Raw genomic sequence first — 17,793 nt, 5'->3', positions numbered from 1 at the left:
CAAGTGTCCATCAACTGATGAATGGATAAAGAAGACATGGTATACCAAGGGATACAGGAGTACTGATGCATAGGGGCACTTGTACCCCAATGTTTATAGCAGCACTCTTAACAATAGCTAAATTATGGAAAGAGCCTAAATGTCCATCAACTGACGAATGGATAAAGAAATTGTGGTTTATATACACAATGGAATACTACGTGGCAATGAGAAAGAATGAAATATGGCCCTTTGTAGCAACATGGATGGAACTGGAGACTGTTATGCTAAGTGAAATAAGTCATACAGAGAAAGACAAATACCATATGTTTTCACTCTTATGTGGAGCATGAGAAACTTAACAGAAGACCATGGGGGAGGGGAAGAAAAAAAAAAAAAAAGGTTAGAGAGGGAGGGAGCCAAAACATAAGAGACTCTTAAAAACTGAGAACAAACTGAGGGTTGATGGGGGGAGGGAAGGAGGTGAGGGTGCGTGATGGGCATTGAGGAGGGCACCTTTGGGGATGAGCACTGGGTGTTGTATGGAAACCAATTTGACAATACATTTCATAATAAATAAATAAATAAATAAATAAATAAATAAATAAAATAAAAACTAAAAAAAAAGAAGATATGGTATATATATATACAATGGGATATTATACAGCCATAAAAAGGAATGAATTCTTGTCATTTGCCATGACGTGGATGGAACTAGAGAATATTATTCTATGCAAAATAAGTCAGAGAAAGACAAATACCGTATGATTTCACTTATATGTGGAATTTAAAAAACAAAACAAAGTAATGGGGGGAAAAAGAGGGAGAAAGAGAGACAAACCAAGAAAGAGACTCTTAACTAAAGAGAACACATTGATGGTTACCAGAGGTGAGGTGGGTGGGAGGATGTGTTAAATAGGTAATGGGGATTGAGGAGGGCACTTGTCATAATGACTACCAGATGATGTATGGAATTGAATCACTATATTGCACACCTGAAACTAATACAGCACCTTATGTTAACTGGAATTAAAATTAAAACTCTAAGAAAAAAAAGATATTTCCTTATTACATTTAAACATGTGAACTATACCACAAGTTTCAATATCCTAACTTGGCATTTCTTTACATTTTAAAATACACTAGGAGGGCACCTGGGTGGCTCAGTTGGTTGAGCACTGACTTTGACTCAGGTCATTATCTCACAGTTCATGAGTTCAAGCCCCACATTGGGCTCTGTGCCGACAGCTCAGAGCCTGAGGCCTGCTTCAGATTCTGTGTCTCCCTCTCTCTCTGCCCTCGCCTGCTCATGTTCTGTCTCTCTCACCCTCAAAAATAAAAATAAAAAATATTAAATGAATGAATGAGTGAATGAATGGCATACACTAGGAACCTCCAACAGGATACTGGCCAAGATTTTTCTTAACTGTAAGAGGCCCCTGAGAAATATGACCAGTTATCTGGCAGCTGCATTTATACAAGATACCCTAAGTTCCTCTAACTGCCCCAAATCAGAAACATGGAAAGTCTTTTCGTAGAGAAAAAAGCCTTGGCTGCAGACTTTTGAACAAAGATCAAGATGTTCATGTCACAAAGGCAATGGTTATGGTGATCTCAGAGCCAACGATGGCAAGAGGTGACACATAGAGGATTGAAGGGGGCCAATAAAACATCTAAACTGCTTACAGTTATGTCCACCACCAGAAAGTCCTCAGATGTCATGGGTAGCAGAAAGGAGATGCAAAGTTTCTGCCAAGCAAAAAAAAAAGAGCCTGACAGAGAAAGTGTTCTACCCACTCCCCTACAACTGGATGGATAGCAGGCCGGGTGCGACAGGCAGGGTAGGGTAGACAGTGCTTTTCTTTGTTTGGAGGTTGGTTGTGATTTGGGGCAGATTTTTTGGTTTTGGTGTTTGGTTTTTCTGATTGTTGCATGAAGTGGGTTCTGCACCTGTCTTTCTCATTGCCCTGAGTCGTTTTGATTGGATCTCCAAGATGCTTTCCCCCGGGTATGTTTTGGGGAAGAGCTCAGAATAGCCACATTGGATCTAGTTCCCCTGATTATTAAGTGACAAGGATAGGATAATAGAAGCTAGCTTTTTATTTTTTGCTCTCTTGAATCTGAAACAAGTTTACTGCCAGAAACGGATGCAGATAAAAAATATATTCAAGTGACTGGGACTTGGAATCACCACAGAAAATATTCTTCTATTTAACATCAGAATGCAAAACAAGAAGTATGTTGGGTTTTTTGGTACTGGATGTTCAGCTGAATTGCATCCATTCTCCATAGGGGCAGTTGGGTAAAGAAGACAAGATATACACCCCAGTCATTCCACCCCCAGGAGGAGTCAACATATAGGAGACACTGGTGAACAAAAACAGACAATGCCCTCACTTCCTCTAGCTTACAGTCCAGGGCCTCTTAGAGGCAGAGAGAAGAAATGGCTTTCATTCCTCATAATACAATAACTACAAGGGACGTTGGAGAGTATCCAGGTGAATGGCTTCATTTTATAAACGAGAAAATTAAAACCATCCCAAACCCATTCGTGAGAGTGATGAGGCTCCATGCTGAGTGCTCCATTTGGAACACTCATTTGACTCCTCATTACAACCACATGGAGTAGACCATGTAGTTAGGCCCATTTTCAGAAAGGTTTAGTCTCTAGGTTGTGAATAAATAACTGATGGATGAACGAATGAGGAATTCTAATGCATTTACTCTGTTGTTGCATTCTTTCCTGAGGAGCTCTCTGGACAGGTCACTGTTCCCCCATCAAATCTAGTCCTTTCCTGGGGTTCCCGGTCTCTGTAAATGGCCCACCACACGTCACTGACACAAGCCAAAAACATAGGACTCTCATTAATATGTTCGTCTCTCACAGGTACCTTGAAAATCCTTCACCAAGTCCTGATAGTTTTTTAACTCCTACCACAGCTCTCCACCCCCCACCACTACTCCCCTCGTCCAAACTGCCATCATCTCTCACCTAATGACCACAGCCACCTCCTCACTAGGTCCCCACACGCATTCTGGGCTTCCTTCAATCTGCCTTCTAGGGCCTTCCAGCAAGGGTGGCCTTTTCCAAAGACGTGGTTTGAGGCCCAAAACCCCCACATGGGACAAAGCATGGCAGACACCCCAGTTTGAGATCTAAGGAGTTTCCTAAAAAGGGAACCTCCAGGATGCAATACATACTGACACTGGTACATAGGACCCAAACCAAATCCACTCTGATCTCTAACCCACCAGACTGCTACTGATTTCAGTAGCAATTGAACCTGCTGACAAGGTTCTCAGAGAAGAGACTGCAAAAAAAAAAAAAAAAGTAGCGAAGTTTCTTCAGACATGGGTTTTTTTCAGCCTCAGCTCTTATGTTGTCCATAGGACTGCATCTTGTTTTTCACTTCTTGCCCTTATACTGAGCTCTTTGCAATCTTACCGTCACCTTTTCATCCATCAGAGAGTTGACAAAGCCCACAGTACACCTGTCTTTGGCCCAGCCCCAAGCACAGATATTAGAAGATCGTTGAGTTAACACTTACAGGCCATAGTTTATATTCTCAAGACCTTAGTCATAGGTGAGAGCTAGTGAACGAGGCAATATATACACTTTTATTTTCACATACTGGAAGATTATCTAGTGGCTGCATCAAGGAGTAGACCTGCTGGGCTGGGAACAGGCATGTGTGAAAACTGTCAGTCAACATTTGCATTGCAAGCACTGAAGCCAATTTAAGTAGGAAAGGAGATTATTAGGATAGTGGATGGCACTATCCATAGTGGATGGCCTGACACTGCCCGAATCAGGCATGGGGGACTCAAAAGTCAAGGGCAGTGCCCCCAAGCAATTCTACCTTCTGCAGTGAGGAGCAGGAAGGAAGGAGGGAACAACCCTCCCAACTCTGCACAGGGGCTCAGGATCTAAGCACCCAAAAAGAATTACAACCAAGTAATTACACTTGCAGGTACATATTCAAAACACAGAAGGCAGAGACTCAAACAGTTATTTGTACCAACGTTCATAGAAGCATTATCCACAATAACCAAAAGGTTTCACAAACAACCCTAATGTCCACTGATGGGTGAATGGATAAACAAAAGGTGATGTATATATACCATGGAATATCATTCAATCTTCAAGGGAAATGAAGTTCTGATTCATGCCACAACATAGATGAATCTTGAAGACATACTAAGTAAAATAAGTGAGTCAACAAAAGGACAAATACTGTCTGATTCCTGTTTTATGAGTAGTCAAATTCTCAGAGGCACAAGGTACAATGGTGGTTACCAAGAGCTGGAGAGAACAAGGGGAAACCACTGTTTAATGGATACAGAGGTTTTGAAGGAGATATGAAAAAGTTGTGGGTGTAGATAGTGGGGATGTACTTAACCTCGTGAACGCACTCGAGGCCATTGATTTGTATATTTACTAATGGTTAAAATGATAAATATTATGTATTTTTTTACTGCAGTCATAAAAAAGGGTTGCAAACACCCACAACACTCATTTTTCAGTGTAGACTCTTCCATACATTCATATTCATGGGCATGTATTACTTATTTAAAGCAGATTTTTTTAAATTAAGGGATTTATGCAGTTATAGGATGTGCTTTCAACTATGTAAAAGTGGATCTACTATATCTTAGAAATGGTAAGTTATTGAGAAAAAAACCTGCAAAGGCCAAAAACTGCATCTGTGTGTAAATGTATTCATCAATGTAAATAAATTCACTCACTGCTGTTGCTCCCACAGACGCAGGGAACAGACTCTCTCCCTTTCTTCCCTCTCCTCCGCGTCCAACCCCAGCTTCCTGTCACACACATCGTGAATTTCATAACTCTAGCAATCTCTCAACCAAAAAGAAATTCTTGGCACAAGATTTATCACTCCCCCAAAACATAATGCAAATTATATTTTTAATGCCTGGAGCATTAATTTGAGAATGTGAACAATAATTGCAGGACTGTCACAAAAAGACTTGCAGTCTCTTCCCCCATTCTCCCCCCCCCCTCCCCCACCAAAAAAATAGAGAACAATGGAGGATGTGGAAGCTGTCACTGGCCTGGGGAGTGCAGACAGCCAAAATGGATCTCCAGTAGCGTTCAGATGAAACCACAAAGGATCAGGTTAGTCAGCCTCTATTTCTTGGCTGACGCTTTTGCACCGTGATACCACAGCGTTCATCCATGATGGCAGACGTACACAAGTCAAAATAACTTACCAGCGAATCTTTAAGAAGCCTGCTATGTGCCCAGCACTGTAACCTCAAGTCTCTATTCTGCCAGATCTAAGATGTCAAATGGAAGAGGGAAACTGTCCAGCTCTTCAGTGTCCCCGTTGAGCTTCTTGAGAACGGGAAGCAGGTTTTGTTCACCGCCCAATGCCTGACACATAGTAAGCGCCTAAAAGATGTTTGCAGTGATGCCTGAATGAGGAAACCAAGTGAAGATCCAGGGCGCTTTGCCGCATAGACAGGTATGACAAATAATCGATGGCCTCGCCTCCGTAGACTGACAGCAAGTGGATCAGGAGTCCAAGTCAAGCTGCCATCGTGCTGAGCAGTGGCCAGGAAAGTAAGGACTTCAGTCCTTCCACAAGCACTTAGTGAATGGCTCCTCTGTTGCAGACACTGCACCAAACTCTGAGGGTACACAGGAAAAGGGGATGCCGCCCCTGCACTTGGGCTGCTTCGGTTGCTTTCAGTCTTGAGGGAGAAGATGTGTCCGCCTACAACCACAGCGCAGAGTGGGAAGGGCCTCCTATAGGAGGCGGTGGGAGCCCCATGGAGGGAGCAACAGATGGGGGAACCTCTGAAGAGCCGGAATTTCAAGCAGGGACAGGCGGCCTGTGGTGGAGGGAGGAATAGCAGGAAAGATGCTTCGAAAGGGCCCAGAGAGCAGGCCTGGAAAGGACACCACAGGAAGAGGGGCTGCAAAGGAAGGAGCCAGGAGGAAAGCAGGAGGTGTTGGAAAAAGAAAAAGATAAAGATCGAGGTGCTTGGGGGAGGAGGGTGACTGAAGACAACTTGCCCTCTCTGTTTCCCTGGGAGAGCTCTAAAAGGAGATTGGTCTGGCTGGCTGGGGGTAGCACATCAGCAGTGAGAGAAGGCTGGGGGCTGGAGGAGGCTCCATTGGAGCCCAGAGAAGCATCTGTATGAAGAAAAGAGTTGGACACCATTGCCCTCCTGCCTCTGCAGCGTGGCATTGCTCTGAGCAGGTTTCTGACTGACTGTCCTCTGTCCCCACAGCGGCAGGTAGGGCCTGTAACTTCAGCCTGCGCCGGACCCAAAAGAGGTAGGGTTGTGTGGGAAGGAGTTCAGGATCCTCAATTTTTTTCTAACCCAGATTTTCCAATTCTGCATCTTGAATTCGCATCCTCATCTATAAAGTGAGCGGAAAGACCAGGTATCTGAAGTCCATTCCAGTCCTAAGAGTCTCGGACTCCTTGACTTAGGATCCATTCCAGGTATGGTAAACATGGTGTTATGGGCTAAATTGTGTCCCCAAAAATTGGTATGCTGAAGCCCTAACTCTTAGCACCTCAAACCGTGGCTGCATTTGGAAGCAGAGCCTTGAAAGAGATAATTAAGGTTGAACAAGTCATATGGGTGGGTCCTAATCCAGTCTGACTGGTATCCTTTTAAGAAGAGGAAACTTGGACAAAGAGACACAGGAGAACAGAGACTCACAGAGAAAAGGCCACGTGAGGAAAAAGTAAGAGGGCTGCCACCTGCGAGCCCAAGAGAGAGGCCCTGGGAGAACCCAAACCTGACACCACCTTGATCTTGGACTTTGAGCGTCCAGAACTAGGAGAAAATAAATTTCTGTCGTTCAAGCCACCAGCCTGTGATATTTTCCTATGACAGCCCTAGCAAACTAATGCATCTGGTAACAGACCAACTGTTAAAAGGTTAAATTGTCCAGGAAGAGGACTTCCTCAACTAAAACAGCCTCTGGTTCTTTTGACACTCAGCCAGTTCGCCTGGGGCTCTGTGCCATGACTAATAAGATGCAACTCAATATAACAAGCTCTGGCTGGATGCCAGCCACTATAAGAGGCAATAGCAGTACACACGTAATTCTCCAAGGTCTTGGGATTGAGAGGAGATGGAGAAAGGTCAATCAAAAATCTAACACCAGCCAAAACCCCTAAATCTCTCCTCTCTCCATATGTGACCTCCGCCTCCAACAACTGATGGATTCTCCTCGCCTGGGGCTAGCCCAGTCTCTCCTGGAGGTGCTGATCAGCCACAAGAAAGCAGGAAAAGAAAGCAAAGTATAGAAATCCACAGACTTGGATTAGCCATTGCTACAGAGGGGAAGCCGAGATGGCTCCCCAGGAGGGACTCCTGCTCTCAAAGGGAGAAGACAATTCAGGCAGGAAAGGGACGGAGAAGACTTTCTGGCATTTGTAATCACTAAGGCAGGCATCTCCTGAATGGAAAAGAACAGTATGAAAGCATGTACATCATTTTCTCAGCTACGCCCAGAAAAGCGTGGAAAAAAAAAAAAGAAATCTCACATCTGAGCTCTTTCTTTGGATAAAAATATGACGCAACAGAGAGAGGCAAAGAGGCCTGGAAAATGGCAAGAGGGAAAGAAAGATCTGGAGGTTGTTTTATTTTTATAATTAATATCCTATCAGAGATGAAGATCTTTAGAAGCCATTCTATTATCACAAACCTCTAAGTCATCAACAGCATTTGAATGAGAACACAGAGGCCAAATATTCTATCTCAGCATCTTAAAAAGCAAAGTTCCACACATTGCCCTGAAGGTTCCTAGTGCACCCACTGGGGACCTAAGCCCTGCCAGGATCACAGGAAGGTGGCCCTCCTCAAGAGAGCCCAGAGCTCTCGCTTTTCAAGTGACAAAGATCTTTAGCTCAATTCCTGGAGCCTGGTGCTTGCCAGAGAGCAGAACATAAAGGTTTTTATTTCTAAATATTCCTTTTGTAAATTTTTTTTCAACGTTTATTTATTTTTGGGACAGAGAGAGACAGAGCATGAACGGGGGAGGGGCAGAGAGAGAGGGAGACACAGAATCGGAAACAGGCTCCAGGCTCTGAGCCATCAGCCCAGAGCCTGACGCGGGGCTCGAACTCACGGACCGCAAGATCGTGACCTGAGCCGAAGTCGGACGCTTAACCGACTGCGCCACCCAGGCGCCCCTCTAAATATTCCTTTTGAAATTCTCTCTTTATTTATACCCTTCCCCATCAGAGAAGGCCAGCTGCTATCCTTCCAGGTCTTCTCTCCTTTCTCAAGAAAAGCTGGCAGTTGCTTCCAGGACCTGGCTGTGCAGACTCCATCCTTGCCCCACAGCCCAGGCCAGGACCTCGGGCTAAGTCTTCAGAGCACTCAGCAACCCTAGGCCAAACCGTAGCTCTCACCGTCGATGGCCTGCAGACCAAGGCAGGAAGGGTTCATCTGCCTGAAACTGGGCTTGTCAGCAGCAAATGGACATTGGGATGCTCTGTGGACAATTATCTTAGAGAATCAGAAACAAGGTCTGAGATCTGCATAAATGTGAAGCTGGTGTTTGGGCCTGAAAGAAACCTGATTGTTAAAGGAACATATAACAGACACCATGTGTCCTGAAAGGAAGAGCCCTGGACTCAGAGTCTCTGGGGTCTAGGTCCATCTTTGTTGTGTGACCCTGGACAAGTCATCTAACTTCTCTGGACCTCTGTTTTTAATCACTAGAAGAAAGCAAGTATCAGATCAATCTCTGATCAGATCAGATCAGCCCCAAGTGTTGTCATGGCTTTAGTTTCTTCAATCGTTCTGGTTAACGTTCATAGAAAACAATCTTCAGGGGCACCTGGGTGGCTCAGTAGGCTGAGTGTCTGATTGAGGCTCAGGTCATAATCTCATGGTTTGTGGGTTTGAGCCCCACATTGGGCTCTGCGCTGACAGCTCAGAGCCTGGAGCCTGCTTCGGATTCTGTGTCTCCCTCACCCTCTGCCCCTTCCCCCTTCACTCTCTCTCTCTCCCTCTCTCAAAAATAAACAAACATTGGGGCGCCTGGGTGGCACAGTCGGTTAAGCGTCCGACTTCAGCCAGGTCACGATCTCGCGGTCCAGGAGTTCGAGCCCCACGTCAGGCTCTGGGCTGATGGCTCGGAGCCTGGAGCCTGTTTCCGATTCTGTGTCTCCCTCTCTCTCTGCCCCTCCCCCGTTCATGCTCTGTCTCTCTCTGTCCCAAAAATAAATTAAAAATGTTGAAAAAAAAATTTTTTTTAAATAAACATTAAAAATTTTCAATTAAAAAAAAAAAACAACCTTCAGCCCTCATAAGATCATGATTTTTATCAATAGTAAGTTATTAAAGTGTCACAGATTGGAAATACTATTTTCCGAATCTATAGTAGGTATTTTTCATTCTTTTTTGGCTGCCCTTTCTGTGTTGGAGGAGTCTCCTACCTTAAGAGGTGTTATGAGCTGAGCTGTGTCTCCCCTAATGTTGAGGTATTAACCCCCAGTACCTCAGAATGTGGTCTTATTTGGAGATAGGGTTGTTGTAGATGTGATTAGTCAAGATGAGGCCATACCTGAGTAGATCAGACTCCCCCACCCCCCCATCCAACGTGACTGGTGTCTGTATAAAAAGGGGAATTTGACACACACACACGGTGCCAGGTGAAGTTTGGGGCCTGCTACCTCAGATGGAGGACCCACCAGAAGCTGGACAGGGCTGGAACAATCCTCCCCTCCTGCCTTCAGAGGGAAGCCCTTGACCTGGGACCTCCAGCCCCCAGAACCATGAGGCGGTAAGCGTCTGTTGTGGAAGGCACCCGGTCTGTGAGCTTTATGAGGACAGCTATAGCTCACATACGCAAGAGGTAAACCCACTTGCCACTACGAATTTGAACATGCCAGCTCCTCGCTTTCCCAGCACCGGCTGGGGTTGGGCAAGGACTTCGAGCAGGGTTCTACTGATGTGGCACGCCAGCTAGCAATGCAGAGGCAGGGACCATGAAATCCAGGCAGATGGCACACGGTGGCAGCCAACGCACACAGCTGCGACAGCCACTGGACACCACAGCACCAGCAGTGACATCTGCACCCGAGAGCAAGGGCACCAGGGTCTCTGCAGGACAAGCTCTGCAGCCTGACTTGGTGGGGGCAGTCCTCAGAGGCTGCTGGCCCTTCTGGAGACTCCTGAGTTATCCAGTACTTTCTCATGAATGTCCTTCCTAATTCGACTAACCAGAGGAGGTTGCTGTTGCTTGCCTAAGACAGCTCCCAACACAGAGTAGGTCCTGGGTTGTCATGGACTCTGGGTCTAGAGTTCTCTCTTGTCCGGTAAGAGAGTGGATGCAGGGTTAAAATGCGAGAGAGGCTAATGTCTGGGAGGAGACAAGAGCCCCGAGTAAGTGTCCTTACTCCATTTTTGTTAGGATCAGAAGGCTTACAAGCATGATGGACGTGCACAAAGAAACAATGAAACCGTGAACATTAACTCATGGGTCTGAGTGGAAGGGGGTTTTGAAGATATGTGGTGTCTGGGGTTTGGGTCAATACAAAACAAAGTCCTGGTGCTGGGCAGATGGTTGTTTATGTCAGGCATGAGGCTCCAAGTCTGTTTATCTCAGCTAGCTTAGGGGACCAGACAGACAGAGCATGCTACCTCAGGGTCAACAAGGCATCTTTCTTTTGCTAATTAGCTCCGCTCTGGGCAACTTTGCCCTGCTGTGGTCAGTGGCCCTGTTTACCTGTTTACCTATTTTGGTCCTTCCTTCCTGTGAAAGCACATTTCTGTTATTGTACTGAACTGGGGGGTGCTTCCACCCCAAATACCTAATCTTGCTTACCTAGTCTTGGATGTTTTCATCCTGAGGCTTCCTATTCCTATATACCTTGTGAACTCATGGATGCAAGCTCAGGGAGTTCCTAAGCTTATTCCCCACACCGGGTATTTGTCAGTGTTGAATAAACCCTGAATTAACATAAGTGGTAATACATAAATCACACAATTTTCTTTCTAAAATTATTCAATTTAATATACATATCGTTGTGAATATCAAAAATAATCACTGCCATTTAATGAACATGGGCCATACACCCTGGCAAAACTCCTTACTTGTGACATCAACACAACAGCACCTTGCACTAAGTAGGCCTTCCTGACTTTCACAGATGGCAAAACCCCTGTTGGGAGACCTACCAAGTGACAGATTGAGAAAATGGCAAATACAAGATTTGAACCCAGGCATTCTATGATATATGTGAACAAAACTCTCCAGAACAATATTTAAAATACTTTTTTTTAGTGTTATTTTTGAGAGAGACACAGAATATGAGTGGGGGAGAGAGAGACACAGAATCCAAAGCAGGCTCCAGGTTCTGAGCTGTCAACACAGAGCCGGATGCAGGGCTAAAACTCATGAACCACGAGATCACGACCTGAGCCGAAGTCAGACACTCAACTGACTGAACCACCAAGGCACCCCTGAAAATACTTTTTTTAAATGATATAGCAGGGGCGCCTGGGTGACTCAGTCACATCTGACTCTTGATTTCGGCTCAGGTCATGATCCCAGGGTCCTGGGATGGAGCGCCACCCCTCCCCCACTCACTAGGCTCAGCCTGTTTAAGATCCTCCTTCCCTTAAGATCCTGCCTCTCTCCCTCTGCCCCTCTCCCTTGCTCATGCATGAACACTTTTTTTAATGTTTATTTATTATTGAGCATATGACAGAGCATAAGCAGCAGAGAGGCAGAGAGAGGGGGAGACACAGAATCTGAAGCAGGCTCCAGGCTCTGAGCTGTCAGCACAGAACCCAAAGTGGGGCTCGAACTTACAAATCACGAGATCACGACCTGAGCCTAAGTCAGACACTCAACCGACTGAGCCACCCAGGCACCCCTGAGAATACATTTTTTTTTAATGATATAGCAGGGGCGCCTGGGTGACTCAGTCACTTCTGACTCTTGATTTCAGCTCAGGTCATGATCCCAGGGTCCTGGGATGGAGCACCATTCCCATTCACCCCCACCAGGCTCAGCCTGTTTAAGATCCTCCCTCCCTTAAGATCCTTCCTCTCTCCCTCTGCCCCTCTCCCTTGCTCATGCATGCACACTTTTTTTTAATGTTTATTATTAAATTATTATAGAGAGACAGAAAGAGACAGAGCATAAACAGCAGAGAGACAGAGAGAGGGGGAGATACAGAAACCGAAGCAGGCTCCAGGCTCTGAGCTGTCAGCACAGAGCCCAAAGTGGGGCTTGAACTCACAAACCACGAGATCATGACCTGAGCCAAAGTCAGACGCTTAAGCGACTGAGCCACCCAGGCACCCCTGCATTCTCTCTAAAATAAAATAAAATGATATGGCAAAGAAAAATGCAAAGTTTGATTCTGAATGAGTTACAGAATAAGATTTTAAGTGTGTCTTAATATTCATTTGTCTGGAAAAAAATTACATGTGCCTTTTCCTAGAAGAAGAGAAATAAACTAGATATCCTTTGCTGTTTTGGTAATGGCCCAAAGGAAATTGATGTAAATAGCTAAGTAATTTAGGGCACAAATTACTGAGACAATGACAAAACTGGGAAATTAATTTATCTGAGAAATTGTGTTGTATCAGCTTGGCTTATAAAACCAAATTCATTTTTTAATGTGTTAGTTAGCCATTATAAATTCTGAGATACTTTGTAAAGCTTCTGTTTGGCAAATACAAACAGTTGGGAAAATAAAGATGTACAGTGAAAAGAGCTAAAATATCTTGTTCAAAAAAGAAATTACAGGGCGCCTGGGTGACTCAGTCAGTTAAGCGTTCAACTTCGGCTCAGGTCATGACCTCATCATTCGTGGGTTGGAGCCCTGGGTTGGGTTCTGTGCTGACAGCTCGGAGCCTGGAGCCTGCTTCAGATTCTGTGTCTCCCTCTCTCTCTGCCCCTCCTCAGCTCACACCTGGTCTCTCAATCTCTCTCTCTCTCCCTCTCTAAAATAAGCATTTAAAAAAATTACAATAACCATGAAAAGCAAAGTCTCTGAACCAATGTCTGTTCTCAAGTTTGCCAGAGATATCACCATCAGAATCAAAGCATGGTTTGTAAAAAAGTACTGATAAGAAGCCCATGGTGTGGGTGACAGCAACAAATAGCTGTTGGAACCTCTAAAGCAAGGAAAAACCACTTGAGCAGGACTCTGACTTCTCAATCTCAGAGAGAAGCTCTCAGGACTCCCTGCTGGAACTGGGTACTTCCCTTTATGCCCATCCAGAATCATACCAAGTTTCACTGATAACCTCCCTTGCTGAGATTGGAATTAAGCCATTGGAGCTCTTTCTGGCCTGTCCTGGAGAGGACAGGTCACTTCTCTGGGCCTTGGCTTTCTCACATCATATGGGGAGCGCTTACTTCACCCTGCCTGACCTTTGATGGATGTCAGTGGAGACTGTAGCTCCTAAAATCCTTGTAAGTTCCCCAGAGACCTTCCAGCAAGGCTCCATTTAGCGCCCAGTTGCTTCCCTTCCTAGCTTTTCCCGAACCTCTGGCTTCAGAAGTATCATGGGGATTCTCAAATTCCACATATGAGTGAAATCATACGGTAGCAGGCTTCTCTGACTTATTTCACTTAGCCTAACACCCTCCAGTTCCATCCATGTTGTTGCAAATGGCAAAATTTCATTCTTTTGCATCACTGAGTAGTAGTCCATTTTGTGTGTGTGTGTGTGTGTGTGTACATACATTTTCTTTATGCATTCATCAGAATAACTTGGTTCTATTCCTGAAGCCAAGACTACACTGTATGCTAACTAACTTGAATATAAATAAAAGGGAAAAAAAAGTATCACGGGGAAACTGAGGGTTCTGAGACTCTCCAAGGAAAAAGCTTAAAGTTCAAGGTTCAAATGAGGTTCAGGGAAGAAGTTAGACCAAATCTACTAAAGTTAAACATAGGATTGTCTCATGAACTAGCAATTCTACTGCAGAGTATCATACCCACGAAAAATGTGTGCATTTCTCCTCCAGAAGACTCCTGGAGTCAATCCAAATGTACGTCAACAATACAATGCATTAACTACAGCATATTCATGTATTACACAGCAAGAATAAACCACTTTTATATTCAACAATATAGAATAATGTTGAGTGAAAAGAAGCTAGATACCAAACGTGAATACTGTCTTGATTCCATTTATATGAAGTTCAAGAACAGGTAACACAAATTTGTGGTGAAAGAGGTCAGAAAAGGTTACTTCTGGGGGAGTGGGTGGATATTAACTGGGTGGGAACATACATGAACTTTCTGGAATGCTGTGAGTGTCCTAGATAGTTACCCTAATAGTGATTACATGAGTATATACTTAGGTAAAAATTCAAATAATTTGTGTACTTTATATGTATATATATTTAAGTTTAATTATTTTGCAAGAGCAGGGGAGGGGCAGAGAGAGAGGGAGAGAGAGAGAATCCCAAGCAGGCTCCACACTGTCTGGTCAGAGCCCAATGTGGGCCTTGATCTCATGAATCATGAAACCATAACCTGAGCTGAAACCAAGAGTTAGACGTTTAACCAACTGAGCCACCCGGACGCCCATATATATTATATCACTAAAAAAATTTTAAGGCACAGGCTTTTGAGACTCAGGACTTCAGTCTTAAATTGGTGAGAAATAAAAGATTTCAATTAGAGGTGCTCAGGTTGGAGCCCTCAGGCTTCAGTGCTCAGCATTCAAGATAGTTCAGGATTCAGAGGGTACAACTGAAATATTTGCAAACAAATAATGATAATCACTACCATCTGTTAGGCACTCTCTAAGTGCCAAGATCTAGACCAGGCATTTTTATAAACACGACCTCATTTAATATTGCAGCAATTTCATAAGGTAGGTGCTGTTGTTATCTCCATTTTACAGAAGACATGTCTTGCTCAAGGTTGTGCAGCACTGAGTGGCAAAGTCAGGACACAAAAATAGATCCACCCAGGCTGAAGGGACACAATGGTGTCAAGAGGGGGAAAGAAAGATTTCCAGGTTCAGCTGGTCTTCACATTTCTTGGTAAGAGACTAATCAAAACTTCAGAAACAGAAACTCCTCTCCTTCCCTAGCCAACCAAGCAACCAACACATTAAAATGAGGAATGCTCTGGGGGGCTTAGTCAGTTGAGTATCAGACTTTGGCTCAGGTCATGATTTCAAGGATTCCTGGGTTGGAGCCCCACGTTGGGCTCTGTGTGGACAGCTCAGAGCCTGCTTCAGATTCTGTCTCCCTCTCTCTCTGCCCCTCCCCCGCTCATACACCCTCTCTTTCTCACTCTCAAAAATAAACATATAGATAGATGTTTATGGATATGCCTATGGATAGATGAAAGAATCAAAGAAAGAAAGATTGACAGATAGATTGAAAGAAAAGACAGAAAGGAAAGGAAAGGAAAGGAAAGGAAAGGAAAGGAAAGGAAAGGAAAGGAAAGGAAAGGAAAGGAAAGGGAAAAAGAGAGAGAGAGAGAGAAGGTTGAAGGAAAGAACAAAAGAACGAGGAATGCTCTGAGAGAACAAATCAGGTCCAGATAGAGTGGCTTCTGCTTTTGTCAGCCAGCACTCGTCCTCCCTTTCTTCTGGAAAAGGGATAGACAGATAGCAGCGTCCCACCACAGTCTCTCCCTTGGGCACATGAGGCTCCAGTGCTGACACACAGAAGTAGAAGGAGGCACGTGACTCAGCCAGAGCCAGAAGCTCCTATGGCCGAGGCCAAAGGGCCACCTGCTCCTACCTTTCCCTTACTTCTTTTGCCAATTTTCCCTCCCTTTTGTGGACTGCCCCAGAGTCTTTTCAATAAATACTGTGCTATTGGGACACCTGGGTTGCTCAGTTGGTTAAACTTCTGACTTCAGCTCAGCTCATGACCTCACAGTTTGTCAGTTCGGGCCCCATATCGGGTTCTGTGCTGATAGCTCAGAGCCTGGAGCCTGCTTCAGATTGTGTCTCCCTCTCTCTGCCCTTTCCCTGCTTGTGCTCTCTCTCTCAAAAATAAACATTTAAAAAAATAAATAAATAAATCCTATGTTATTTCATAGGGCTCTTGGCTATGGTAAAGGAGTCCAATCTGAACCAGTTTAAGTGAAAAGAGGAGTTCATCAGAAAGACTCATGGTGAGAAGGGAAGGGGGGGGAAATAGTTACAAACAGAGAGGGAGGGAGGCAAACCACAAGAGACTCTTAAATACAGAAAACAAACTGAGGGTAGATGAAGGAGTGGGGGAGAGGGGAAAAAGGGTGATGGGCATTGAGGGGGACCTGTTGGGATAAGCACAGGATGTTGTATGTAAGCCAATTTGGCAATAAATTATATTAAGAAAGAAAGAAAAGAAAGAAAAGAAAGAAAAGACCCATGGTGTTTCACAAAAGTCAAAGATAGAAACACGGCCCCCAGAACGGAGCAGCAGCCTGGAGCCCTATAGGAACCTGGAGGTCTCTCCACGTCACTCCCTGTTTTCCCTGTGCATCTGCTCTCTTCTTCCCAGTCACCACAGACAAGCCTCCTCTACCCCTCTAGCTGGAAGGTGACATGTGGCCACCCTGCTCCCAGGATATATACATTCCAGCTCCTGCACCCAACAAGAAGCCCATCTCATGCTCTTACTCCCAAAACTAAAATTTCAAGGAAAGGACTGATTGACCAGCTTGGGTAAAATGCTCCAGCCAAGAAAATGTGGGAGGATCAGGATCATGTAGAAATGGCAACTGCTACCGTCATCATGTTAGATGGATGAGGGAAGAAGAAACCAGTGGAAAAAAAAGATGGTGGACAACAATTTGATGGGTATCCACCACATGGCCTAACTTAAGCAATCCTTTGGCCATAGTGAAAAGCATCAGCTTTGGAGCTAAAAGGACCAGCTCTACTATCTATCAGCTAATGCTGGGCCAGCCTCTGCTTTCTCATTTGCAAAGTAAGGGTAATACTATCTACCTCATGGTGTCACTGAGAGAATTAAGCAGAGAAGAATATGTCAAGTACCTCGTACCCTGCCTGACACACTCAAGTGTAGAATATTTCTAATTTTATTTTGAAATCAAAACAATCATAGGAGGAGAGTGCCTTGCACATACTGAATTGTTTTTGCTCAAGTGGAGATTTTCCTATCGTATGCAGTTTGCTAATATACGGCATTTCACTGGGTTATCTCATGCTTTCGAAAATTTGTTTTGAAAAAATGCATATAAGTTACCTTAGTGCTTGTCACAAAAAAAGTGAAAGGCAAGAGGGTAACATGCTGCAGGTACCCGGGCTAATCCCTCCCTGTGAAGCAGACAGCAGCAAACTGTGTCCTTAAGATGCTTGTATTTGCTAAGGATGAGCACTAAGTGTGGACATTTATCAGTGAGAAGCTATAAATAAGAAAGTTCTAAAAAAAAAAAAAAAATTTTTTTTTCAACGTTTATTTATTTTTGGGACAGAGAGAGACAGAGCATGAACAGGGGAGGGGCAGAGAGAGAGGGAGACACAGAATCGGAAACAGGCTCCAGGCTCTGAGCCATCAGCCCAGAGCCTGATGCGGGGCTCGAACTCACGGACCACGAGATCGTGACCTGGCTGAAGTCGGACGCTCAACTGACTGCGCCACCCAGGTGCCCCTATAAATAAGAAAGTTCTAAAGAGGCCAAAAAGCTGATGGGACTGTGGCAGGAGGGGAACTTTCTAGCTGTCAGGGAAGGCAGGTGGGAAGTTCCTCTGTTTCTTTCTTTCCACAGAGCAAAGAGAACAATGTACTATTTGAGGAAATACTGGCTATCTTAAACATACATCCTTCCAGGACTGATTTAACACCTTAAACTTCATGTTATCAGTATCAAG

At 44.6% G+C, this 17,793-nt stretch overlaps 1 long non-coding RNA gene across 2 annotated transcripts in view; it reads left to right on the top strand.

Annotated features, from left to right (window-relative positions):
- Nucleotides 1-17,793, top strand: part of LOC123384078 — a 58,772-nt gene that overhangs the window by 38,924 nt on the left and 2,055 nt on the right. The window contains exon 3 of one of the 2 annotated variants that reach the window (XR_006594681.1): nt 16,014-16,088. The exons of the other annotated variant lie outside the window; for it this stretch is intronic. This is a non-coding gene — a long non-coding RNA (uncharacterized LOC123384078). The remainder of the gene's footprint in view (nt 1-16,013; nt 16,089-17,793) is intronic. 2 annotated transcript variants of the gene reach the window in all.

This window comes from Felis catus, chromosome A1 (assembly GCF_018350175.1).
Source record: "Felis catus isolate Fca126 chromosome A1, F.catus_Fca126_mat1.0, whole genome shotgun sequence".
Classification (NCBI taxonomy): Eukaryota; Metazoa; Chordata; class Mammalia; order Carnivora; family Felidae; genus Felis; species Felis catus.
This window is presented reverse-complemented; position numbering and strand designations above follow the sequence as displayed.